The 16,303-nt window shown below is 36.8% G+C and overlaps 1 long non-coding RNA gene across 1 annotated transcript in view; it reads right to left on the minus strand.

Moving 5' to 3' along the window:
- LOC133213442 (uncharacterized) overlaps positions 1-16,303 on the minus strand; it is a 177,958-nt gene that overhangs the window by 98,062 nt on the left and 63,593 nt on the right. Inside the window, exon 2 of the long non-coding RNA XR_009725817.1 lies at positions 2,765-2,844. This is a non-coding gene — a long non-coding RNA (uncharacterized LOC133213442). The remainder of the gene's footprint in view (positions 1-2,764; positions 2,845-16,303) is intronic.

The raw sequence follows: 16,303 nt of genomic DNA on the forward strand, positions 1-16,303 counted from the left end.
TACCAAGTTACCATACATGATGGAAAAAGACAAGCTTGTGTCTGCTGCTGTGTCAATTATAAATGCTTTGGAAATTTTACTCATTGTTTTCACTGTCACTTCTTTAGTCACCATTGAGCTAAAAACATCACAATTCTGGAATTTAAGTACATGCTTAAATTTTCATTAGACACAATGAAACGTAATAATGAAAACTGTGTTTAAGCTCATGTTAAATTATGGGTTTAGCCATCAGATGCTGATTGCTAGTGCCTTCTCCACTTCTGCTGGATTTGCAAACTCAAGAAGATGAGGCCTATGTAACACAACATGATGTCTGGGGAGCTGCACCAGAACCCTTCTGAAATGTAACACTACCCACACTTTTCTGGCAAATCTGACTGTTCAATGCGTAACCATCTTCATGGAAAATCATTGCATTTGGACTCTTTCTCACAACTGGAATTTTTATATTGTTCCTAGCATGTGAAAGAGAGCTCATAAAATGGCCAGCCTTTTTCAGTGTTTACAAATGACTTCCATCCTCAGAAGGTGTCTAGAAGGAAATGCTCCTACTTTTCTTTTTCCAACCAGCACCCACATCTCATAGCAGGTTTTCACTCACAGCAAAGGCCGATTCACCTGTTTTTCTCTCTTTTCTAAAGAAATAGAACACATTAAAATGCACAGCCTTGGGGTTTAGCTTTTTAAATAAATGCTGAAGAGGTGAATATTCACTCCCCCAGTTTAGGTGCTGGGGAAGCTGCTGGTTTTATTTTTCAAAAGGGCTAGTTTTCCACCTTGAACATTCAGCTCATAGTGGCACTTCTGTCAAGAGGGGGTATTTCTTCTGCTCAGCACTCCATTTAAAATCATGAATGTGGAGCAGCTTTTGCATAGCTTTACAATATGCAATAAAAAAAGCTTTTGAAAATTTATTTTTTTTTTTATTTTCTCTGTATGCAAAAGAGCTAGCTTTAACTGCAGAAAGATTCAGACAGAAATGTTCTTTCATGCAGAGAACTTCAAACATAAAATCCAGGGGTGGAACAACGTCTCAAAGGAGAGAGTAATGTTAAGCCTACACCCTTAACTGAAACTGAAGAAGGTATTCAGGGACATATTTTTCTTGGCAGAACCAGCAGTCTTCAATGGTAACAAAATCAATTATCACAACAAGATGGTTTCCCTGGGGTATTTTTAAACTCAAAAACCCTAAATTTTCCAAATATTTAACATCACTACCTTTCCAATATCGCTCTTAAGAACTATGTTTAAGAGCAGGAATAAGAACTTCTCATTTTAAAAACTGTACAGTAATAAAGACTGTCATACATAGCCAGGTACATCTCCAGAATCACCTTATATATCCCTTTTAATAAACACAAAATCATCGATAAACACAAAACACAGAGAATACATCTTGCCGTAACAAATGCATTCACATTCAGACTTAAATCTTCATGTCCAGCTTAACTGTTCCTTCACTCAGATTGATGGAAATATAGGAACAGAAACTCACAAATTACCTAGATCTGGTCATCCTTTTCCTTTCTTCCTGAGAGAAAAGTGTGCTTGTTAATGAATGCAAGACGTCTCATTGCATTTATTTTAAACTGTGAGAGCATTCTAATACAATTCATTGTTAAAAGTGTAGATGACACACTAAGGAGGGTATTTTCTTTACAATCACAGAATCACAGAATCCCAAGGGTTGGAAGGGACCTCAAAAGGTCATCTAGTCCAATCCCCCTGCAAGAGCAGGGTAACCTACAGTACATCACACAGGAACTTGTCCAGGCGGGCCTTGAATATCTCCAACGTAGAAGACTCCACAACCCCCCTGGGCAACCTGTTCCAGTGCTCTGTCACTCTCACAGTAAAGAAGTTTTTCCTGATGTTCACATGGAACCTCCTATGCTCCAGTTTACACCCATTGCCCCTTGTCCTATCACTGGACATCACTGAAAAAAACCTAGCTCCATCATCCTGACACTCACCCTTTACATATTTGTAAACACTGATGAGGTCACCCCTCAGTCTCCTCTTCTCCAAGCTAAAGAGACCCAGCTCCCTCAGCCTCTCCTCATAAGGGAGATGTTCCACTCCCTTAATCATCTTTGTGGCTCTGCGCTGGACTTTTTCAAGCAATTCCCTGTCCTTCTTGAACTGAGGGGCCCAGAACTGGACACAATATTCCAGATGCGGCCTCACCAAGGCAGAGTAGAGGAGGAGGAAAACCTCTCTTGACCTACCACACCCTTTCTAATACACCCTAGGATGCCATTGGCCTTGGCCACAAAGGCACATTGCTGGCTCATGGTCATCCTCTTATCCACCAGGACCCCCAGATCCCTTTTCCTTCACTACCTTCCAGCAGGTCAACCCCCAACCTGTACTGGTACATAGGGTTGTTCTTCCCCAGATGCAAGACTCTACACCTGCCCTTGTTGAATTTCATCAAGTTTCTCCCTGCCCAACTCTCCAGCCTGTCCAGGTCTCGCTGAATGGCAGCACAGCCTTCTGGTGTGTCAGCCACTCCTCCCAGTTTAGTATCATCAGCGAACTTGCTGAGGGTACACTCAGTTCCCTCATCCAGGTTGTTGATGAAAATATTGAACAGCACTGGTCCCAGCACCGACCCCTGAGGTACTCCACTAGTCACAGACCTCCAGCTAGATTCTGCCCCATTGACCATAACTCTCTGAAAATCTACAAGTATTATATTTATTCATTGTAAACAATAACAGTATAAAATTACAGTTAATTAAAATTGAACCTTTACCTTGCAAACCAGGCTCCACAGGTAGAATCAGGAAAGCCAAAGAGTTTGCTGCCAAGTTGTCCAGCTCCACTGGTTATTTACTAGAAAACAAGAGAAGGTAAATATACTTAGGCTTGTCGGTTGTACTGAGATTTTTGAAATGTTGATATTTTTAGTGAAATTCCTTGAGAAGATTTATCATCATATTTAAGCTCCTATCCTAAAAGGAACAAAAAGGATTGTCAGAGACATAAATATCTTTGCTAAGGTTATAATACCAAATATTAGAGTGCTCTTACTGGCATTCAAGGGGAGCAGGCAATTGTGTTGCCTAGATTAGCTTAGAAAGCCATTTACCAAAGGATCTGAAGGTAAAACTAACAAACATTAAACCCAGAATCAAGTCAAAGAAAAAAACAGATCTTTTCAACAACATGATTAACTACTTATCTCTGCAGCTGATAGAATTGGTGCCATTTCCCTACCCATGGCCCCAACTCTAGAGTAAGAAAGGAGGTTTTTAGAACTGTATACTCTTGCCATGTTATATTAAATATGAACTGTCCATTTATCTCAATGTGACATACAAAAATTGTCTTCCATAGAGAAGGCTGTTGTTAAGAAAGAGTTAAAAGAATTTTTGATTTGAATGTTGGTCAAGACCAGAATAACACCTGTTAGAGTAAAAAAACCTATAGGTTATAAAATAACTGAGAACTAAACTGCTAAAAACCACTAGTAATAACTGTGCTATTTCAAAATTAATCTGAAAAAACTGCCAGGGACTGTTTTGATCTACATATTCCGCACAACTTTTCAGAAAGAAAAAGAAAATGAACAAAAGTCTTTGGCTTCCTTTCATACAGAAATTACTTTTCCAAGACTTCCACAATGCTTGAAAGAGAAGATTCTACACCTTTACATATAGCACATTATGTTCTGATTGAGATTATGCTGAAAGCTGAAAATCTGCATATAAAAAGAGAGAAAACTGTTACTTAAAAAAATATTCTTAGGATAGTATACAAACATAACGCTGCAGTTATTGGAAAGATCAGGTATTGTAAGTAAATACAGATTTCATGGTGGAATATAATGTTTTAACAAATTCTTGTTCAACTACCTTGTTATGTAGTACATAAATACGTAAGTTATTTCAATGATATAATGTTACACTGCATACTTGTTCATGAACAAGTTCAAGGGTTCAACAGTAAATCTGTATGGTGAATCTGTAATATAAGGAATGCATGCAACTTCCAGAAGGAGTCTTGGAAGGCAATAAAGGGCTGCTAGGTCTCCCAGGAGGACTGTCTCCACTAAGCAATGCTGCTTCCCTAGAGAAGTTGTTGGATTGATTATAAACCAAAGCAGTAATTTTGGCATGAGATTTGCATCAGTTCTTCATTATCTCCCTAGCATAAGATTTTCAGACAGCTTACTTTATGAAAATAAAAACTTTATATACTATTAATTTCTTTTTTTTTGTAATGCAGAGTTCACAATGGCAACTAGCTGAGAATATTCACCCCTCAAAAATATTATTTTGAAGGAGTGAAGTGATTAACCAAATTCTCTACAAATCCGCCTCTTGGGCTTCTGGGGTCCCTTTATGCAGCTTGCATAGCTGTCTGTGGTTCTGTATGAGCTGTCAGCATGACAAAAAAACCCAAAACCCCACTCTAGAACCCCGATCCAACCCCACTGTTTAATTCAGAAATATGGGCAGAAAGTTTGCTTCAGATTTTTTTTTTTTTTTTTTTACAATTCTCATGGAATAAAAACTTCAGTTCTACATCATTTTGCTGAAATTCAAACACCTCTCCAGACTTTGAGAAACAAGTATTTTCTTCTTGATAGAAACTCACACATTCATGCCTAAATCTGATTTTACAGCTCTTATCTTTGTACCTACCAGAGAAAGAGACTGAATGAAATACTCTGAAAGTCAAATGCTATTGGCTGCTAATAAAGAGGTCAAACTATTTTTTGAAAAAAAAAATGGAAAAAACTAGTGATATGAGCAGGAAGAAAAAGCCAATAGGAAAAAATAATATTGTATAAGAATGCATAAAAACGCATGAGAATGACAAGATGTATTAGCAGGCAGAATTCCCTTCTAGATGGTTTATTTAACAGCTATCTTTCTTTATTCCTGCTCCCTAACGAGATTGAAAATCGCTTATCTAGATGAATTCGCAAATGTCAAAACACAGTTACTCTAAAACAACTTACTTCTGAATGTAACACTGAAGGTAGAAAGTTGGGCATGGAGAAGAGAAACTGAGGAAGATGGGGGCGATGAGAGGAAGGTGTATTTAACTTTGTTTTTCATTCTTACCATCCTATTCTATTTTTAATAGAAATTACAGTTCTTTTACACCAAGACTAACTCTGAACTGTGCTTTAGATTTTAACTAACTTCAAAAGATATTTAAATAATCGCATTTCTGTCCTCCACAGAACGCAGCAGTACAACATAGTATCAATATCAAAATCTTCTCCACTGGATAAGCTCAAGACTCAAACTTCCAAATCATGATAACATTTCCATCTCATTACTTCATTATTTCTGAAGGAAAAATCCCAAGTGGTAGTAGAGGACTAGAGGGGTGTCATCACATTATATCTCAATGGGAATTCAACAAGGTCCATCACAAAAGGCTACTAGAGAAACTAAGTATTTCTGGGACACGGAATAAGCGATTGCCTAAAAGGTGAGACACAGAAGACCTATTCCATTTCCCCAGCAGCAGGATATCACTAGTGTTATCACAAGCTGCCCTAGGCCGCTAGCTGTTCCTTAAGTGATACCAAGATGAGCCAGAGAACCACAGAAGCTTACTAACAGGTGTGGAAATGGTAGAAGAAATTCAGTATCACTGTACGTACAGTGATGTACATTGGAAAAAAAAAAAGGCATCTACATTAAAGCAGTGTGTTCTGACATCATCACTACCCCTCAGAAGTAAAATATGGGAATCTTAGAAATCAGGTCTGGGAAGACATCAGATTAGCAGTTGACAAAGCATACCTGAATGATAAAAATTACTATGAATTGAATACAGAGAGGAAAAAGAAAAGTAGAATACTGAGAGACAAATGACAGGAGAGCAGCTACCAAAATTTTCTACAAAATCATTAGTGGCCACTGCAGGAAACAGTGGGAACTCTACAATATCCATCAGAATGAAAGTACAAAGAAAACAAAAAGATGCATTTAATTTGTGGATTTTGCACAGGAAACACAGAACTTGCTACCAAGATGCTGATCACTGTCAAATTTTAGGAGGAAAAATCACCTGCAGCAACCCTCCATTGGTAACTCTGGAATGCTTAATCTAAATTTCTCTATCGCAACAGCATAAAGTTCAATCTCAGTCAAGATACTTGCTTTAAGGAAGAGGACAACTGTCACAAAAATAATGCTGAGAGCATGAGATTATCATAGAAGTCACCAAAACATACAACACAGGGACAGCCTGAAGATAATGCAGAGATTTCAGCTGGATTTGAGCCACATGCTAGACATGTGAAATGAATTAAGATAGTTTTGCCCTTAAAGCATACAGTAAACATGAGCATCATGAAAATAAGTTATATGGCCTACATATTCTAAAATACTGAAAACATTAAAAGCCACAAAGATAACATGTTGAGATGCAATACAATAAAAAGCTCCCTGCTTTACTGTCAATAAATACTTCAGATTTTAAAAAGGTTTCAGAATTCTACTAATAATAATGAAGATCCTCTATATCTTGAAACTATAATTAGTTTTATAGACAACCTATGACAATGTTTCAAGCATAAAATACTGAAATTCTTTAGACAATAGAATTTTGTAAGGTTAGTGGTCACGTTTTTCCTTATATTAAATCACCAATTTCCAAAGACATGTTACCCAAGATGCACTAGGGAGAGCAGTAATTTGTTTTGCAAATCTTGTCAGAGTTCAAAACATTATCTTAAAATGGATGTTTCTTGTCAAGCATTAATGAACTGAACAGATAAAAATTTCCATATAAGCCTAAGGCAGGCAAAGTTTGTTTTTTAACAGATGTGTTAGATTGCTTGCAGTATGTATTAAGCTCAAGAGCCAGGTTTTTAAAAATATAAATGGATTAGCTAATGAAAAGTAAACCTTGATGCAGACATCACACTTCCCCTGAAAGCATATCAGAGACTTGATACTGAAGGAAATAATCACACACCAACACACATCAGCTTTAGAGATAGGTAGCAAAAGTTTGCAAAACTTCACTGCTTTTAGCAGAGTTGCTAAGTAGTGCCAGACCACTGCAACACAGAGGTAGCTAATCCTTCTCCTCACTTCATTCCACTCTGCCCAGCTAAGAGGAGTTCCAGAGTGATACAGTGGACAGTAGGCACTGCGATGAAATGTCCACTGCTTCCTATTCAGAGTTACAGGGCATACTATGCTCTCTAGACATGTAACTGAATTTTAGTATTTCAGATTCTGCATTATACTGGAAATATTTAAAAAAGATGTTAAAGTTGATGAAACTGAAAGTATTGAGTTGTAGAAAAAGAGGTTAACCTGAAATTCAATGCCTATGATAGTTGTGGAACCTCTAGTACTTCTGTCATGAAACTTGGATAAACATCTGTTAGAAATGACATAAAATACACACCTCTTCATTTTATTTCAGTCATCACAAGTGATCAAAAGTGAAATCAGACAGTATTTTCAGGTTAGCACAATGAGGAAGCAAAAAAAAAAAAACAAACAAATGTTCAAATTTCCCTTTTTAAATGTCCTGAAGAGTTATATGATCTTTATTTACTACAATTCTGTTTTAATCATTATATATGAGGTTTTTGAAAGCTAATCAATATCAGGCTTCTCATTTCCTTTCCACAAAGTCTGTAAAAATTCATTGATCATAGAATGGTTTGGGTTGGAAGGGGCCTTATAAAAGGTCATCTAGTTCCAAACCCATGACATGGGCACGGGCACCCCACAACTAGACCAGGTTGCCTAATGCCCCATCCAATCTGACCTTGAGATGCTTTTGTTGAAAGTGGATGTGAATGGATAGTGAGGCAATCTGCAATCAGAGAATTAAATTCTGTCATTCTCTTCATTTTTCATGACAGTATAACCTTCAAATTAGAACAAATGTCGACTAAGCTTAATGTTTGAGAACTACTATAGACAAACATGATGTGAAGAAGCTTATGGTCTTTGTACAACCAGTTCTTCAAAACACATATTTCCTGCAACTCTAAAAAATTTACACATTTTTCAGTAAGTCACAAAAATTGGTCACTCTTTGTACAAATCTTGCAAACAAAATGTAATATTAAAATTACCAAGAAATGGCAAAAATGCTGCAATCCAAGATAAAAGTCAAAGTGTCACCTCATGAAATCATGATCACCTGTCTCCTTTCAGTGTTTGTTTTTTTTTGAAACCAACAGGATTCCTCCATAAATATTACACAATTGCTAGCTTTATTCCTCTACATATCACTCAAGTGCTACACAGGTCTACAGCCCTCTACCAAAATCAAATTACATATTCCTGGAAAATGACAAGGAAGTGGTGTTTATGCTTTGTGTATCTACATGTATCAATTTTAGGTTTTTATTTAATCTGTGCCGTTACAAACATAAAGGTAAGTAGTATTAAAATATGCCTTCTATGCAAATCTATCACCTACCACATCCCATTCAGCCTCCTTGCATTGTGGGTGAAATACTGTTTGGTGTGTTATACATCAGCAGAATTACAGTTACTAAAAATTACCTAATGACAAACAAATGTGAATATTCCTTGAAATAAACCACATCACCTACTCACTTCAGATAATTTGTGACAACAGCGTGTAGCTCAAGTAGGTTCACTTGCAGTTTGAAACACTTCAAACATTTGATGGTGGATGAGTGTTCTGGGAAGCAGTCTTGATTTAATTTTGTTTAAAACTTCAGAGGCATTTAGGAGTAAGCGGTTACAATAGCTGAAATTATTATGTCAACCTGTTCTTATGAGAAATCAAATCTTTTTGTCATGGATATTGGGAAGACACACAGTCTTTAACGAACCAAAGACTTGCCAAAGCTACATTAGATAATTATTCAAAATTGCCATTCAATGCAAAACAGAATTAGGGACATAGCTTAGAAATCATGCTCTAACAGAGAGAGAAAAAAAAATAAAAATTGAGTTAATGAAATTGGCTCACTCTGAAACATATTTGAGCTGCCACTGAAATTTCCTCTTTCTCTTCCACACCCAGAATTTCTCCTTATTCATAGTCATATAATAAACAAGTGCTCAAATTAGAAAAGTTATAAAATAAGGCAGCTCTTGCAGCATGCATACATAAGAGGAACTTCATTTTATAACTGTAACCTAGCTGTAATGTAATTGATACCTTTTAGCAATATAAAGGAGAATATAGAACTGTCACTATGACTAAATCAACTTTATATGAATGTTCTTATACTAAAGCAAAATGTTGTTTGACCTTGCACTTGTAACTTGACGGATGATTCAAGTCCAGACCTGATTCATTTTAAAAGACTGTGTTTATAAATACATGACATTCAACTTCAAATTGGGAAAATGAGCTCTTGCCCTTAAGGTTTGCAGTAATCTTAGCAGAATTTTATTCTGGAAAAGAGTACCAACACATTTATACTTTCCTTACCCTTTGGCAACATTACTTTCAGGAGAAGAGCTCTAGCAGCAAATATTCTGTTATATAGTCAGAGCTAGTGAAGCAAATTGAAACACTCTAAATTCCAGATGCTCCATTTCATGAATTCACCCCAAAGCAAAGAGATCACCATCTGGGCATATGAAACAGACAAAATATACACTTAAAGTAGTCTGTGTTTGAGAGTACAGTGTGTGTAGTCTGAACGAACATACTATGAGGTAGGAATGTTTTCTACTTGAATGGTATTTCAGATACTACTGAGATGCTGAGCTGATATTTTGGACAAAATTTATAATGCTTTTATTCAGCTGATAGATACACCAAGAACACAAAAAAAAAATTGACCCAACACCATTGATAATATCTGGACTAGTGATCTGTGTTTTCAATTATTGTTCTTCATTTCAGACATACAGAAAACACATTGAGGCTATTTATAGCACATTCTTTCAGAGAACAAACTGTAACTGCCCAAACAAACAGAACTAATTTCCCTGAGTGACTTTCAAAAACCTTTTCTTATCTTCATACAGGTTAAAAACTCACACCATAGATACATACAAAGCAGATCATGAACCCCTTCCCCATGATTTCTACATATGCACACTTCAACCGTTTTTAAAAACTGAAGGTGTTTTTTTTCACGGGTTTTGATTAGCTCTTATGAAATTTTGGACCCACTGCAGACCATGGAGAATTCCCACCTATTCCAGCTTTTAATTTTTTTTTTTTTTGCCATATTTTATTGCAGCCAAGTGACTGAAATGTGTGGAATCATGTAGATTGAAGCCTGTCAATGCAATTTTTCACTACGGATGTGCTTACTGTCTGCAGCACAGGTCAAAGGCAGCAATAAATAATGAACTCAGTTTGGGAAACAAAGGTAACCACTTTTTTCCTGGAGTCAGAAACAGCCAGCAAAGTCAATCTAGATAATCACATGTTCTCCACTGTCTTGCCAGATAAAGAAATCATGGGAATTGTGATACAGGGGTGGAAAGGCTTCTGGCAGAGTTGCATTCTAGCTAACTGACTTATTACTGCAGGTACACTGGTCTTGAGCTGATTCCTCTGGAATTTCTATCACTTCCTATTGCTCCAGGTGCTGCATTAGGACAGTCACTTTCCATTTCAGACATGCAGAGTTCTCATTCATATCCCTACTGTATTTACAATAATATATCTCCTGCAAATTCTCTGGTAATTATGATGTGAACACTTTTCACATTCCTGCAAGAGAGTCCCAACAGGCTTAGGTTAGCTTTGCTCATCTCTGCGGCGCATGGTGTAGATTCCTTGAGCTCAGGTCCATTACTTTTAGTACAAGCCAGCATGAACACTGGCGAACTCTACTGGCCTCATACTAAACCAGTATTTTATGATAATCTGAGACCTCTTCCTCCACTCTTTTTTTAATACAAACATGATTTCTACTAGGGATTATCCACTTGAGAACTTTTGCATCTCGTATTTTCAGCAAGTTCTCAACAATTTTAGTTTTTGTTACAATTGTTCAAATTCCCCTTGAACTTGCAAATGAAATACACTCATAAAACAGATCTGGAAAAGACTATAGTCAACAAGCTCAGAGGAAACAGAATCACTAGATCAAATCCACAATTACTCTCCCTGACCTTGGAATGACAAACATATTCAAGGGTATGAAACTGAACTCACAATCTGAGGTGGATTTGTAGACTTTTAATGACACTGACTGGTACTGGAAAAGGTTTGCAAGTTACAGATCTTGTGATACTGTAGAGATGATACCCACTATAACTTTTGAGATAGTTGTTGCAATATGAAATTTGATAGGCTGCAACTGTATAGCTCAACCATCTGCATTCTTCCAAACATCATGGAAGACAAGAAAAATGCAGATGAACATGACCTGTTGAAAAATAATTAGGCAGAAGACAAGAGTTTTGTGCATCTTTATCAGCAGCTAAGAGGAACTGAATGAATTGTACAGAAGCTTAAGGTTATTATTATTTATTAGAACTGAAGAGTTTTCTTTTTTAAACTCAAACATGGCTTCTCAAATTTATTTATATATTTTTTTTTAAGTGGTAAAAAAATCTGTCAGGAAATCTCAAAACACAAAAACAAAGAACTTTAAAAAAAACAAAAACAACTAGGTTGCCTTTCAGGTCATCCATATCATCTGCTAGTGCTAAATGAAAGTTAATTTTTTGTTTTGTTTTGTTTAATTCCTTAATGCTGTATTGATCCTGTTTTTCCATTTTTTCAATGGCAAAACATTTTACTGTCCTCCATTAGGTACTCAGAGCTATTCCTATAATGAAACAGATCTGAACAAAAGCAAGTCTAGTTCAAAGAGCAACCTATTGAATGCAGTCAAATAAGAGCTGGATTCACATTTCTTATAAGGCATTGCACTCACAGGGGGAAATACAAGCTAGCACTTAGATAAATCAAAAGAAAGACTCATTTTAATTTAGTGAATAAAAGTATTCTAATTCTTATTAAAGTGGGTGATTAAGTATTTAATCTAAATTTTATTATGGAAATCTTAGGATAAAAATGGATTGACATATTTAAAAGTTTGCAAGCAAGAATTATTCTGATGTGACAAAAATTGTTCTCTATCTTAAAAGTCTCAACCATGGCATTTGAGCAAGGATTAACATTTCTAAAGGTTCTCCAAAGAAATGTCTTTTTACAGTATATAACTGCAAAGGTTAGATTTTGAAAATAATATTTATTAGAAAAAAAATTTTATAGTCACTATTGAAATTTTTAAATCCAGGAAAAAGGGTAGTAGTACAAATGTATGTCCCACTTTTTGAACTGCTCATGAATACAATCTTTTAAATATCTTAGTTTTGCTCATGTGCTTATCATGATGTGATTTCAAAGAGCTCTATATAAGAAGAAAGTGAGCACGTTGGCCCCTTGTTCACAGATTCACAGTTTATAAAGAAAATCTTCAAGATTTAATTGGAAAAATGGTATCTGTAAAAAATTTCTCAGCTATATTAGCAATCAAGATGGTATCAGTTCGAATATTGCACTGATGCACCTTTTTCTAAGTATTTTGTACTCGAAAAGTAATTTTTTCTCCTGAAAAAAAATGTTTAGTGAAAAGTGGAGAAAAACCTCTTTGGAGTAAATTAAGATGAACTGTCTCTAAATGTGCATTGAAAAAATTTAATATTTTCTCCATTATTATACACAAAGGATGCAATGCTTTCTGGAACTTTGGTGAAGTTTGACAATTGTTTCCTTTTTGGTTTTATGATGTTCTCATTAAAGAGATAAAACCAACAGTTTTCTTAAGAAAGGGAAAAAAACCCAAAACAAACTATGTAAGTCCACATTGATTGAGAGCTAAAAGTCAATAAAGTCCTGAGGGAATTAAAGTCAACATCTGTGAACTTAAGGCTTGACAACCAGGATAAGTAACTTCTGAAATATGTGGTTTCTGCCTATCTGTACTCTACAGCTTCAAACTTTTTCCTCAATAAGAAAGGATTTAACACAGAAACTTTGAGAAAAAAGTCTTAGATGCTGTAAAAGAAACAGGACCCTTCTCCCTTCACCAACTATAGGCAAGGCATTACTGCAACAGCAGCAACTATTGAGCTTATAATTTTTGAAAGGAGAGATCTATATACCATAATTATTTCTTGTCTGTGTTTACTGGCAAAGGTACACGTTCAGTTGAGAACATTAACCTCATTCTCATACAATTTTCCACATTTATTCACATCTTTTAAAAGCTCAATATATGCCTGCAAAAGCACCATGGCTCATTTTAAAGGCAACAGCAAACTGTGAGTAGAATAGTAGAAAGTAACTATTCTGATCCACTGAATAAACTTTAATTAGGAACATAAGATATGTATTAATCACGTGGTGTCATTAAGAAATTACACAGAAGTCCACCACTGCCAACAGCCACAGTCTGAATTTATTACTTTTCAATGGCCTAAGGGAGTAGTTACAGACTGCTGTGTAACCTAAAATTAAGACCTGTCCTCCTTAAGTGATATGATTTCCTTGATCCATACACACCATTTTCTTCATGCCATTTAACTTTGCTAATGTTATTTTCTAATCATGTGAATATTTGCTCCACTGCCTTAAACTTTCAGTACTTCATTCTTCTCTGTTTCTGGAAAGAAATCAGCAGTCTAAAACAAAAGCGTGCACCATTGGTCTTACAATAAGTCATTTTAATGTAAGATATAGCAGGTGTTATTCTAAGTGAACGTTCTCTCTGAATTTAGCCATTTAATTTCTTTCCTTTAAAAGTAGCTAAACCAGGGTGATATTTAAGAGCTTCATGTCTCTTGAAAATAATGACTAGAGGCAGGAATGGATGTGTAAACAAGCTTTTAATTTTAAGAGAGTATTACAACCATATAAGAACTTACTGAAAACGGGAAAAGAAGCACTGTCTAAGGTATACTTTGGTGGCTGCTGTCAGGATAGAGAAAAGCAGTAAATCCCTTAAAAAAGTGTATTAGCTGCATTGTTGTGATCAAACATATAACCCTGGAGGATATTATCTATTGCAGCTATTTCATACTAAAGAAATTTTGCAAAGCTAGCCTACTTTCTGCCCCTTTTGCTTGCAGAGGGGTTTGTCGGATACTTGGAACATTTTGGGAGGAACAGGACCAGTATTCTCCATATCCTTCACATCTGAATCTTTAGGGACCAAATTTGAACCCAAGAAAAGATAATACAGAAGACTTACCACACTTAATGTCCATTATCAACTTGACTCACAGCAAAATTTTAAATAAAGAACTGTCAACTGGTATTCTCTTATGTGAATGAATAAGTAGGCTTAGCACTTTTCTACAAAATCACTGTTTTTTGCTTGTTTAGCCAACTTAAAAAACAAAACAAAATCCCAAGTACAAGAGACTTTTAATAACACAGTTATGTTTCTGAGACTAAAGACCAACGCAGAACTAAGAACAGCATTTTATTAATACCATTTATGTACAAGTTTCTCTTCATGTAAAGGGTGATGATGCAGGATTGTACACCTACGTGCTGTGTATGCTGTGCTCTTTATCACTGCACAATGGCAAAACCAGCAAGCTCAAACCCATCACAGACAAGAACCTGTGTCACCTGCTTAACATTTGTGTAAGTAAAAATAAATGGGTTTATGCTGCTGCTGTTTTTCCTGCCACTATTTCCGTAAACCTCAGGCATCTGTGTTTAAAACAAAATAATAATTAATTTTACAATATCACAGAATCATAGAATCAACCAGGTTGGAAAAGACCTTTAACAGCAAGTGCAACCATTACCCCAGGACTGCTAAATCCACCACTAAACCATGCTACTAACGGCTTCACCTACACGGTTTTAGAACACTTTCAGGGATGGTGATTCCACCACTTTTCTGGGCAGCCTGTTCCAATGCCTGATCACCCTCAGTGAAGAAATTGTTCCTAATATCCAGTCTAAACCTCCCCTGGCGCAGCTTGAGGCCATTACCTCTTGCCCTATCACCTGTTACCTGGGAGGAACAACCAACCTCCACCTCATTACAACCTCCTTTCAGGTAGTTGTAGAGAGTGACAAGGTTTCCTCTGATCCCTTCCCTTCCCTTCCCTTCCCTTCCCTTCCCTTCCCTTCCCTTCCCTTCCCTTCCCTTCCCTTCCCTTCCCTTCCCTTCCCTTCCCTTCCCTTCCCTTCCCTTCCCTTCCCTTCCCTTCCCTTCCCTTCCCTTCCCTTCCCTTCCCTTCCCTTCCCTTCCCTTCCCTTCCCTTCCCTTCCCTTCCCTTCCCTTCCCTTCCCTTCCCTTCCCTTCCCTTCCCTTCCCTTCCCTTCCCTTCCCTTCCCTTCCCTTCCCCTCCCTTCCCCTCCCTTCCCTTCCCTTCCCTTCCCTTCCCTTCCCTTCCCTTCCCTTCCCTTCCCTTCCCTTCCCTTCCCTTCCCTTCCCTTCCCTTCCCTTCCCTTCCCCTCCCTTCCCCTCCCTTCCCCCTCCCTTCCCTTCCCTTCCCTTCCCTTCCCTTCCCTTCCCTTCCCTTCCCCTTCCCTTCCCTTCCCTTCCCTTCCCTTCCCTTCCCTTCCCTTCCCTTCCCTTCCCTTCCCTTCCCTTCCCTTCCCTTCCCTTCCCTTCCCTTCCTCCCCTTCCCTCTCCTCTCCTCTCCTCTCCTCTCAACTAAACACTCTCAATTCCCTCAGCTATTTCCCATAAGACTTGTTTGAAGCATTTCACTTGTTTCCAGTGACAGAAAAATGTAGGTTTATCAACTTATACTGATTTAGATAAACTACAGGCATGCTTTTAGTGGTATATTTTTACTTGGTAACAAGGGTACAAACAGAAATTGTCTTCCCTACACTGACAAGAAGAACCAGAAATGAACTGAGATCCAATGACTGACAAAACTTCACAGTTGAGGGTATCTTTCCATTGCTAATAAAGCCTAACAAGTAGTAATGTTGCCATTCTATTACTGATTTGTATCAACTGTGATATAAAGCAGAACACTTAAGTAACTAATTACTAACTTTCCAGTCAAGGTTATATTTTTCAGTTACAATGTAACTAGGCATTTCAGAAGCTTATTTGGAAAAATATGAATAACTAATTTTTAGGCACAGAAAAATCTAAACTCCAGTTTAAGTGTATGCATTTAATATAGAAAAAGTTTAAAATACAATAGAGACTTGCTGACTTTTGCCAATTCTTAATTATAGAGTTCCATTATTTTCCATAATTAATTTACAGTTGAATGGTGTCTCTAACAGGACATGCAAAACACAACTATGATTCTGTGCAGAATTCCAATCACGGTTGAAAACCCACAGTATGCCAAAATAAAGAAACCCTGCTGATAGCATTGTAATGCAAAGCAAAAAGAAATTTAAAAAA

This window comes from Neopsephotus bourkii, unplaced genomic scaffold, assembly GCF_033783945.1.
Source record: "Neopsephotus bourkii isolate Nb327-2 ecotype Australia unplaced genomic scaffold, CSIRO-AGI_Nbou_v1 NB_819, whole genome shotgun sequence".
In the NCBI taxonomy this organism is placed as follows: Eukaryota; Metazoa; Chordata; class Aves; order Psittaciformes; family Psittacidae; genus Neopsephotus; species Neopsephotus bourkii.